We start from the raw sequence: 10,810 nt of genomic DNA on the forward strand, positions 1-10,810 counted from the left end.
TTCTTCCGGTATACATATTAACGCTCTATGTTGAGTTTGCACTTATTTCAATTTTGATGTTTTAACTAGTTTTGTACACTATATCTATCTTTTGTACCCCTGTAAATTGTACGCATTTCAGCGTCTTGGATGCGAAGTACAATAATAACAAACCATTTTCAATTTAACTTTATTCAATTCAAGTTACTGTTTCAGACAATGACTTGTTTTGATTTAATTAATTTCTTAATTCACCCGAAGTAAAAATTTTTGCTTAAATAATATTCATTTACACAACGTCTATTTTTTTCATTTGATTCAGTTATATTATTAAGGTTTGCTTGAACAGACCATTTATCTATTTTGTTTAATTACCTTTATTTGATTCCCTTCTGTGATCTATCATGTCAAACACATGGATCTTTATAAAGTTTATTGTTATTTTATCAGTCACAGTTGGCATAATACCATTGTTATTTTTTCCAAATAATTCAATTAATCATCTGTGTCTTACCTTTGTTCACTTAAACTATTTTTTTTTTTTTTGGGGGGGGGTAAACTGAACATTTTCAGCCTGCGAGCTTTCTATTTGATAAACCACTTCCATTCATTTAAAAAAAGTCGCTCTAACAGTAAAGGATATGTCGAGCCGAACCACGTGACATGCGCATATCAACCTAATATTCAACATGGCGCCCAAAACTTTGTCATCTGTGTGTGGCATTGCTATTTTTCCCTTTTATAGCCTCTTCATTAGAAATGAATTATTTCACACGCTAAATTATCAGCGATTTCGGGCAAATAAATCGTCTGTAACAGCATGGGTGGTTTAACTGTCTGGCGTGGTTCTTGTGAGCATGGAAGAACTTAGGAAATGGACACTATTAAAATCGAGCATGTGTCTGGTGAACTACAAGCAGGTGGAATGAACAATGATAGATAAGGTACGATCCGTTTTGTGACTTAATTCTCTCTGTTTGTCATTACTTTCTCTGCCTGATATCTAAGTATTTTTTTTTTCATATTTCAAATAAAACATATCTGCACATCATTTTTTTTTGTAAAGAAATCGAAATTAACATCGATTTGACTTAATGAAACATATTGTTATTAATATCATCATTCTTATCATTATTGTTATTATTGTTATCATCATTATCATTTATATTGTTATTATTATTATTATTATCATTATCATTAATATTGTTATCATTATTATCATTATTATTATCGTCATTATCATCATCATCATCACCACCACCAACATCATCATCATCACCACCACCACCATCATCATCACCACCACCATCATCATCATCATCACCATCATCACCACCACCATCATCATCATCATCATCATCATCATCATCATCACCACCATCATCATCATCATCACCACCACCACCATCATCATCATCACCACCACCATCATCATCACCACCAACATCATCATCATCATCATCATCGCCATCATCATCATCATCATCATCACCACCACCACCACCACCATCATCATCATCACCACCACCATCACCATCATCATATACAATTCAATCATTCCTCTTTATTTTGATACCTAATATGAGACGAACACTTCAGGCATTACTGAGCAAAACGTGTTTGAGATTTTAATATAAAAAACACGTTGCACAGAAAAAAATGGACAAGAATGGTTCGTGATATGACGACCGAGCTTATTTGACGATTAGCTCATTAGTATTTCTTTTGTATTTTTGTTTAGTTTCTATCACTGATCCCTGAAATGGGAATGGATTCAGAGTCATCCGTTGGGTTTGTGCGAAAATCGTTTCTGATATTCCTCAATATTTATTTTTTTTAGTAATCTTCCATGCGTGAACGATTTGCTATAAGCTGTTGGTCTCAAATTAAAGACGAGATTCCATGCACCATGTGTATCAAATAAAACATATTTATTATAAAACCTATCTCTGAAAACGGGTAACTTATTTTTGTGGGACGCACTGTATTAATCTACGTTCTTCTTTTTCATTTCTTACATTTAATATTACGCAGCCATAATATTATACTCAAATTTCATTTGAATTTATTTTAAGTGAGCTATTTAGGTGAGTGTGCGTGGGTGCATTGCTTTGTTTACGTATGCATGGTATGTGCATGTGTGTATGGGTCTTAAGGTGGGTGTGTGTATGTTGAAGCTTGATGCAAAATGGGATGCAATGACAATACGTGTATTTCGATTGTCATCATCATCATCATCATCATCGTTAATCTTTTAATCCTATTTTTAGGCATGAAATCAATTTTTTCTTTTAAAAATTATTTTTGAAAAATACGTGGTAGGAAAGTCACATTCTCTCTAAGAAAATCGTAGTAGATGTGATAAAACCACACTAATTGGTAGCTCTGATACCTCCAAAAAGTTGTGTGTTTTTTTGTCAACTCATTGTGAACTTTCACGATGACCCAGAAAACTTGTCGACCCCGGTTCGATTACTGGCTTGAGTGACCCAGCGATGACCTGGGTAGTATGAACATGGCGGGGCCAAGGCGAAGAATTCATCGGACCCTTGACATTCCACATCACTCGGACCGGTCTGCAGACACCAATGAAACATGTAGACATATGTATAGCCCATAACCTAATCATATAGCCCATAATAATGATAATAAAAAGAAAACATTACACCTCTTCTAAGTAGCATTAAAGGTATGATGTTACTTTTAAGGTCAAACAAGTACATGGAGTATAAGCATTGTGGTGAAATGGGAAAAAAAAGTTTTCAGTCCCTTGCTTTGGTGACATTTTTTAAATTTTTTTATAAAAAAGTTTTCGGTCCTTGCTTTGGTGACATTTTGTAAATTTTGTTAAAAAAAGTTTTCGGTCCCTTGCTTTGGTGACATTTTGTATTATTTTGTTAAAAAAAAGTTTTCGGTCCCTTGCTTTGGTGACATTTTGTATTATTTTGTTTAAAAAAAAGTTTTCGGTCCCTTGCTTTGGTGACATTTTGTATTATTTTGTTAAAAAGAGTTTTCGGTCCCTTGCTTTGACATTTTGTATTATTTTGTTGAAAAAAAGTTTTCGGTCCCTTGCTTTGGTGACATTTTGTATTATTTTGTTAAAAACAAGTTTTCGGTCCCTTGCTTTGGTGACATTTTGTACTATTTTGGTAAAAAAAAGTTTTCGGTCCCTTGCTTTGGTGACATTTGTATTATTTTGTTAAAAAAAAGTTTTCGGTCCCTTGCTTTGGTGACATTTTGTATCATTTTGTTAAAAAAAAGTTTTCGGTCCCTTGCTTTTGTGACATTTTGTATTATTTTGTTAAAAAAAAGTTTTCGGTCCCTTGCTTTGGTGACATTTTGTATTATTTTGTTTAAAAAAAGGTTTTCGGTCCCTTGCTTTGGTGACATTTTGTATCATTTTGTTAAAAAAATGTTCGGTCCCTTGCTTTGGTGACATTTTGTACTATTTTGTTGAAAAAAAGGTTTTCGGTCCCTTGCCTTGGTGACATTTTGTATTATTTTGTTAATCTGATACTTTGGTCATTGATTGTCTGTTAATCGGGGGTGGATCCAGGATTTCTTAAGGGGGAGGGGCAAAATTTTCAAACACAAAAAAAATCAACCACAAATTAAGGATATTTCGTACTAAAAAAAAATTGACAAGATAAAAAAAAAGGAAAAAACCTCTGCTTTAATGGTATTTTTACATTACAAATTTTAATTTTGCTTCTCCATCTGTACGCCACCGCTTATCTACCCCACTCACATGACTCTTGAAACTTTTAGCACGTATGATTTTTCTTACAAGTTTTCTTCCTATGAGTAGTAACATCTAAAAATGAGAAAATTGTTTTCTTGTTTTGATGGGGCACTTGTTAACATAAATATAAAACGGGTCCTTTTAAGGTTTGAAAGGGGCACAGACCACGTTTGTGAGGGGCACTTTTCTTGAGTAAAAAGGGGCACTGATTCGAGAAAGGGCACTTACAAGAAGGCAAGGGGGCACTTACTCACACACAAAAAACGGGTCCCTCTCAGGTGAAAGGGACACAGAAAACGTTTGAGAAGGGGAGGGGGTTGTAAAACTTGGGACTTGTACGAGAAAGGGCACTTGGTATCGACCAAAACGGTTCCTCCTCCGGTGAAAAGGGCACAGTATTTTTTGAGGGGACATGCTTTAAAAAGTAGGGAGCACTGTGCCCCCCGGGATCGCCACCCCTGTATCGTGAGGTAAATGATCAATAAAATGCAAGTTTAAAAAAACGAAAATTGAAAATGTTTTTATTGTATCTTAATTACATCAACTTACAATATATTTTGTCCTTGACTATTATTTTTGTTGCACGTAATTTCTACTGTATTAGACTTCTACCTTGAACTTTCTTTTTTTTGTTACTCCCCCTTCTAATTTTGTCTGGTTTTCGTCTGTGCAATAATTATCCCTTCCAAAGTTCAACCTCGTGAGAGCTTAACAAAAAAAAAAGAAAGAAGTTTGTATTGGAAAAAAATACAACTCTACTGAATAAGTCCTAATTTAAGGCCAAAAGTTGTTGTTGTTATTTTGAATAGGCAAACTAGTCAGTTTTGGCTATTGTTGCCTTATAAATATGCTTTTCTTTTTTTTTCCAAAATTTGATAATTTCTTTGTTCAAATTATGTCAGTTCGAAAAGTAAAAGAAAGAAAGGAAAGAAAAGTTCTCAGGAAATTGTGCAAGACCACCTCTCCTGCCCTGTATTAGTACGTTATCCTGACAAGCCCGCTGTCATTACTAGTTTTCACAAAGAACATATATATCAGTTTTCTTCAGCAAATACTAGTACTCTCCTCGCCGCCATGATTCTCCCCCCCCCCCTTTCTTATCCCTCGGCAGAGTCGTTCTCCGGATGCAGGGCATCCTCCCATGGAACCATTGTGACTCGACCCGACACATAATCGCCTCCTCCCAGAGGTGGAGTTTCGCCCGAATGATTGGGAGGTTTGAAAGTCCCGGCTCGTGAGATGGTTCCGACCACAGGCATTTCTTCCAGGAAAGCAGGGTGGCAGCTGTTCTAGTGAAGACGTCAGACCAGACAGTGAACTTGGATCACCCTGTGTGGCTGCAGGCGTGGACACCGCGACATCGAGTTGTCGATTTTTATTGCGCTCCCAGGGTCCCTGACTCTTTCCCGCCCCTGACCCCTCCCAAGCTCTCGGCACCGTCAATGAGGCTGCTCGTTGATTTATTTCAAATCAAGCGTGTTCTTGTTGTTATTGGTGCAGCCACGGGGCATACAAATTCTACTATCTCTTTCTTATCAGTTTTTTCTCTCTCTCTTACTGTCAAAACTGTGGTGTTAAAACTCACACCAATTGGTGTTAATAGAGGACCACACCCTGAGGTGTTAAAATTACACCCTAGAGATTGAACATAACACCAAAGAGTGTAAATGTAACAACCAAAGGTGTTGTAATAACACCTATAGGTGTAAAACAAACACCACCAATTTAACACCGGTGTAAAATAACTGGTGTGGTCCTCTATGTACACCGGTTAACACCACAGTTTGTGCTGTGTTCCTTCTCCCTTTTCTCCTCCCATTCTTCTTCTCCTCCTCCTTCATCCTATCTTTTTTCTCCACCGTTTCCTCCTCCATTCATGCATTTCAGTCTCTCTCTCTATGAGGATCGTTCCTAGTCCGCACCCTTATACGCCACAACTTCCATACACAACTGGGCGCTGTGGCGTGTGCCTGTGATCCAAGCTGTGGGGAAGTTACAAATTGATGCAGAGGTTCGAGCCCTAGTCACGTCTTTCGGATGGTGACGTAAAAGGTCGTTCCCGGACGTAAATAAACATATCTGATTGACACACGTCTGACAAAACTCAAATCCACACAATCACACACACGCACGCACCCTTATATTCTCGTCCGGCTACTGAATATTAAAGAATGGACTGTGTTAGTTTGTTCGGCCTAATTAGACTTGTGTTATCACAATCCCTTTATTCAATTATTATCTAACTGGACATATGCAATGTCATGATCCAATCAGTTTTTAATTCGTAATATTTGTTAATTAATTATTTTATGTAATATTCGTAGTCTTTAAACGAAATGCTTTCAGATCAATTTTAATAATGTCTAGCTTATTTACCGCCAGTATATCTCTCAGGGGCGGATCCAGCTTTCGCCAATAGGGGGGGGGGGGCCGAAAAATATTTTCATCAACATTTTTTTTCGATTGGCCGTTATAATCTGATTTTTTTGTTGGTTTTTCAGAGGGCAGTCCTAACTAAAGACTGAAGTTTTAAGTATTTATGTTAGTTTTTATTGTTATAAACAAGTCAAGGTGTCTCATGTGGTCTTAATATATTATGCGAGCGCGAAGCGCGAGCTAATTTTTTTTTATATTTTATGTCCTTAGACCTGAAGATTCTGAGATTTTATAATCATGAAAAAAGATAAGTATGCGACTAAACAATCCGACTAAACAATTATAGTAACGTGAAAAGGGACTCAATTAGGTCTATTTTTTAGTGATTAATGAAGAGGATACAACTATCACCAATAAATAATGAGAGTGCGAAGCGCAAAATTTTTGATATTCCGACCTGAAAACTGGACAGTCGTTTTTACTTAAATAAAGGAAAAGCTGTGTTTCTCAAACAATTAAATGTGAGCGCGAAAGCACGAGCTTAATTTTTTGATATACTGACATGATAAAGGAGCATTTTGACAAATTTTGGTAAGAATTTCCAAAGAGGATAGGTAACTCACAAATCAAACAATGCGAGCGCGCAGCGCGAGCTGAAAATTTTGATATAAACAATTTGTTTGAATCAAACAAAATAATGAAAGCTTGATGTGCGAGCTAAAATATTTTGTGCAAATTGATTTAAGAACTGGATATATACGTGCCATTTAGTCCTCTTGAATGGGATTCATTACACAGGCAATGCGAGCGCGAAGCGCGAGCGAAATTTTTTATGTAAAGTCTATTTTCCAATTCTTCCCCTCAACTTTTTCTTGTTTCCTTTCGGGGTCGGGCCGGCCGTTACGAGGCTGTAAATTACACATCATGGGTATGATACCTCTTTCTTACTCTCCTTTCTGTTTTTCATAGTTTCTATCAAGTTAATAAGTACACATTTTTTTTCAGGTTGTCAAAAAATAGGGGGGGGGGCCGGGGCCGGCTCGGCCCCCTCCTGGATCTGCGCCTGCGACTCTATTATTCCAATCTGATTGTACACCAGGAAACGCTTCTGACTATAGGCCTACGTCATATTTTTTCATCGATTTAAGGATTTGTTCATTATATTTGTTTTTTTAATAGATATAGTTAATTATTTGAAATTAATATACGTGAAATTTTAAACAAACTGACAGTATACAAGACGAATAATTAACACACATGCTACCCATGTTTTCATAAAGTCATAATAGCACATGCATGAATCATAGTTGTTATTCCTTCATTTTTTGTTTTCGTCATTTGGAATACATTTTGCCAATTCGTTTAATGTTTCCTTCAAATTGTTACTACAATGGCATACACACGAGTCATTTCCCAGACACACAATTCACCTTCGGTTAATATTTCGTGTTACTTATTTTGTAATTATATGTGTCATTGATTGAACATTCTTTTTTGTGTTGCCTTGTAAATACATTGCAATTCGGCCTTTCCTTGGTCACATTTGCTCTACGGCGAGTCGAAAACAGCCGCTTTATTAATTTTAATTCAATAAAAACCTATTTGTAGTATGTACAAAATATGTTAAAACGGCTGTTTTCGACTCGCCTTACGTCCACCGTAGAGCAAATGTGACCAAGGTATTAGTCGCGATGATGTCTTGATTTTTTTATTAATAAATCATTTATCTATCTTATTGGAATCGTTTACCTGGCTCCTTTCAGTCCCTCTAAAATGATATATCTCTAATTTATTTTTCTATTATTCCATCTTGTCTTTAAGTCTTGGTAGGAAGAGCTCCGAGTGGTGATAAATTTGTTTTCTTTCCTTTTCTACTTTTTGAGGGGTGTTTCAGAGAATTTTTGAAGAAAAGTTAATCCCCTATGTGAGCACCTGGTCAGTCCTATATTCATTGCTGTACAGCCACAATTGATATCTTTTATAATCATATCTATCAAAATCTCCATTTTATTTGGAGGAGTTTTGGATCTCGTCCAATTCTTCTCTCTCCTTCTCCAAGCACACTCTCACCCTATCTTTCCATTTGTTTGTCTCCCTCTTAATTTCCCTCTCTCCTGCTTATCATCTCTCTCTCTTTCTTCATCTGTACGTCTCTGTCTCTATCGCATTTTATGTATCTATTCCCTTTCATCCAATTCCTGGCTAAGTTTCTGTTTCTGTTTATGGTAACTCCTGTAGGAACTCGGCAGGACAGCATTTTGCTGGTAAACGCCAAGCTGGTATATAACCAATTACCTAGGAAACATTTACCTAGGAAACATAAGTCAATATAAAATGGAAACACATATGACAATTAAATTGAAATAATTATTATTGTAAAGATACTTAATACATGTATCATTCTAAAAGCTTACAAATAAAATGAAAGATCTGGTAGGTAAACATAAGAATATTCAGATCAAATTCAAATTTCATGCAAATTACCCTCACTCACTCACTATTTATTTTGTTTATTGTTTGAATTAAACAATATTTCATTTTTTTGTATAGATTTGACAACAAGGACAAACTTGATTGAACCATATACATGAAGTATTAAACAATGCTAATTCCACATGTTCAGGGAGGAGTTATTCGTTGTATCACTTGACAATGAGGAGAAAATTAGAATATTCCCTATTTCATATAATAAAATACAAAAGAAATAGTGAGTGGATGACGTCATAAGTCTCCTCATTTGCATACCCCCCAGGATGTGCATATAAGTGTTTTGTAAAATAAAGCAAAACTTTCAAATAGCATAACTTTCTTATTTCACATCCGATTTTGATGAAATTTTCAGTGTTATGTTTGTTGGAGTTTTCTCTTTTTATTCAAGTCAACTTTTTGTTGGAGTGGACTTGTCCTTTAAATGGGAAGAACACCATGAAATTGGAGTTTTCATAAAAGTAAAAATATTGTTGAAGGTTTGATCACGGACCTATGAAGAGTTGGACATTTATCGCTTAATGAATTCACTAACAGTTGACTGTTATTGTCATCTGAATAACATTCTCTTCATACTTGTCTACTTTGGTCCTATGATCGTTACCATGAGAAGGGCCTGAAGCAGTTTGTGATTGGAACTTTATATTTCACAGATTGTATGCGCAGTTGACAAATCACTTAAATCATGGAAAATTGATGCGCAGTTCTTGTTTACCTTTGGTAATCTCAGTTCCATGTGTTTTATTTGGGACAATGTCTGCATATTCTAGTAGAGGCAAATTTGTCACTGATCGTTAACCATTTTTAAACTTCATTTTCCCAAGTTTCTCCATAATATTCCAGATATATGTGGCACATAGCGTGTACAGATTGTGTGTCTCTCAATGTTGTTGAGATCCTTACGTGCATCTGGAAGTTTCCGGATCGAATAATATCATATTTCATATCACAGAAATCATCTGCTTCTCAAGTTTGCTGCTCCAAATATGAAGCATGTTGATTGAAAGGCACATGCTGAAACAGAGTATCAGCCAACAAAACTAAGACCGGGGAAAATGATCCGTCTTTAAGCAATCAAATAAGCCTTGGTAGTCATGGTAATTGCTATTGTCACAACAACTGTATGTTCTCATTAATATGCGTATAACCAGGTGACGGTGACTCTCATTGGATCAAAGAAATGCAGACCCAAAATTGCTCCAAAATGTGAATTTGAGTACAATTCCAGTGCAAAGTGTTTTTGGCCAAAATTCATAAATGTATCGTTATTTTTACTTTTACTGATCAAAATCAATTAATTTTGTTTTTTTACAGTAAAAATAAAGCCCCTAACAATTCCAACTGAAAAAAAGTAAAAAACAAATATATAAGAAATTTAGAAAACAATAAAAACATAAGAAAATAAATGTGATGTTGAAATTTCATATACATGTAGTACAGTTGATCAGATTCATTTAGAGTGTCCATGAACCAAAAATTGTCATTTTAGAGGCATTGTTTAGTTAGAGCATTTTTTTTATTTTATGCATAAATTAGCATAATCAATTGGCATAAATAATTAGCAGTTAGATTTTTCACAGAATTTGACCTGATAGTTTTGTAGATTATATGTGTAATGCGTGTGCCAATTTTTGTTGCGATCACGCGATTGACGGCTGACATCATAAGGGGGGGGGCTGAATAACCCACCCCCCCTGTCTTTTTATGCGTTGAAATAGCCCATTCTATTTAGGGATAACTGTATACATTGTATCTCTGATAGGTGGTCTATCATCATACATGCATAATATTGCCAAAGTGCATTTAATAAATAATCACAGTATACACACACAGCTGATCAAGGTTTTGAAAATGCCCCGGGGGGGGGGGGCACTTTCATTGACGAGTGGATACCATGCGCGACCATAGGGTCTCGAAAATCACCCTAAACACATATTTTCCATATTCTGAAAATGCACCCCTTAACAAGTATTGGAAACAAAACGACACTCTTGACAAGTATTCCCTGAAATGAACCCCTAAACAAGTACAGGGTCCGTCGGTCGTCGGGTTTTACTTTTACACATCATTTGGTAGTACGCCCCCACCTTCCGCACGTCGCGTAAATGGGAGATTAAACACGTAGTGTTGTAGCAAAAAGGACATCCTTTATAAAACATTTTGATTTTGTTTTATCATCCCGCAAATTTGACCCTAACCACTAGCTTTCCTAATGAAATAGATACC

Source organism: Lytechinus variegatus, chromosome 5 (genome assembly GCF_018143015.1).
Source record: "Lytechinus variegatus isolate NC3 chromosome 5, Lvar_3.0, whole genome shotgun sequence".
Taxonomy (NCBI): domain Eukaryota; kingdom Metazoa; phylum Echinodermata; class Echinoidea; order Temnopleuroida; family Toxopneustidae; genus Lytechinus; species Lytechinus variegatus.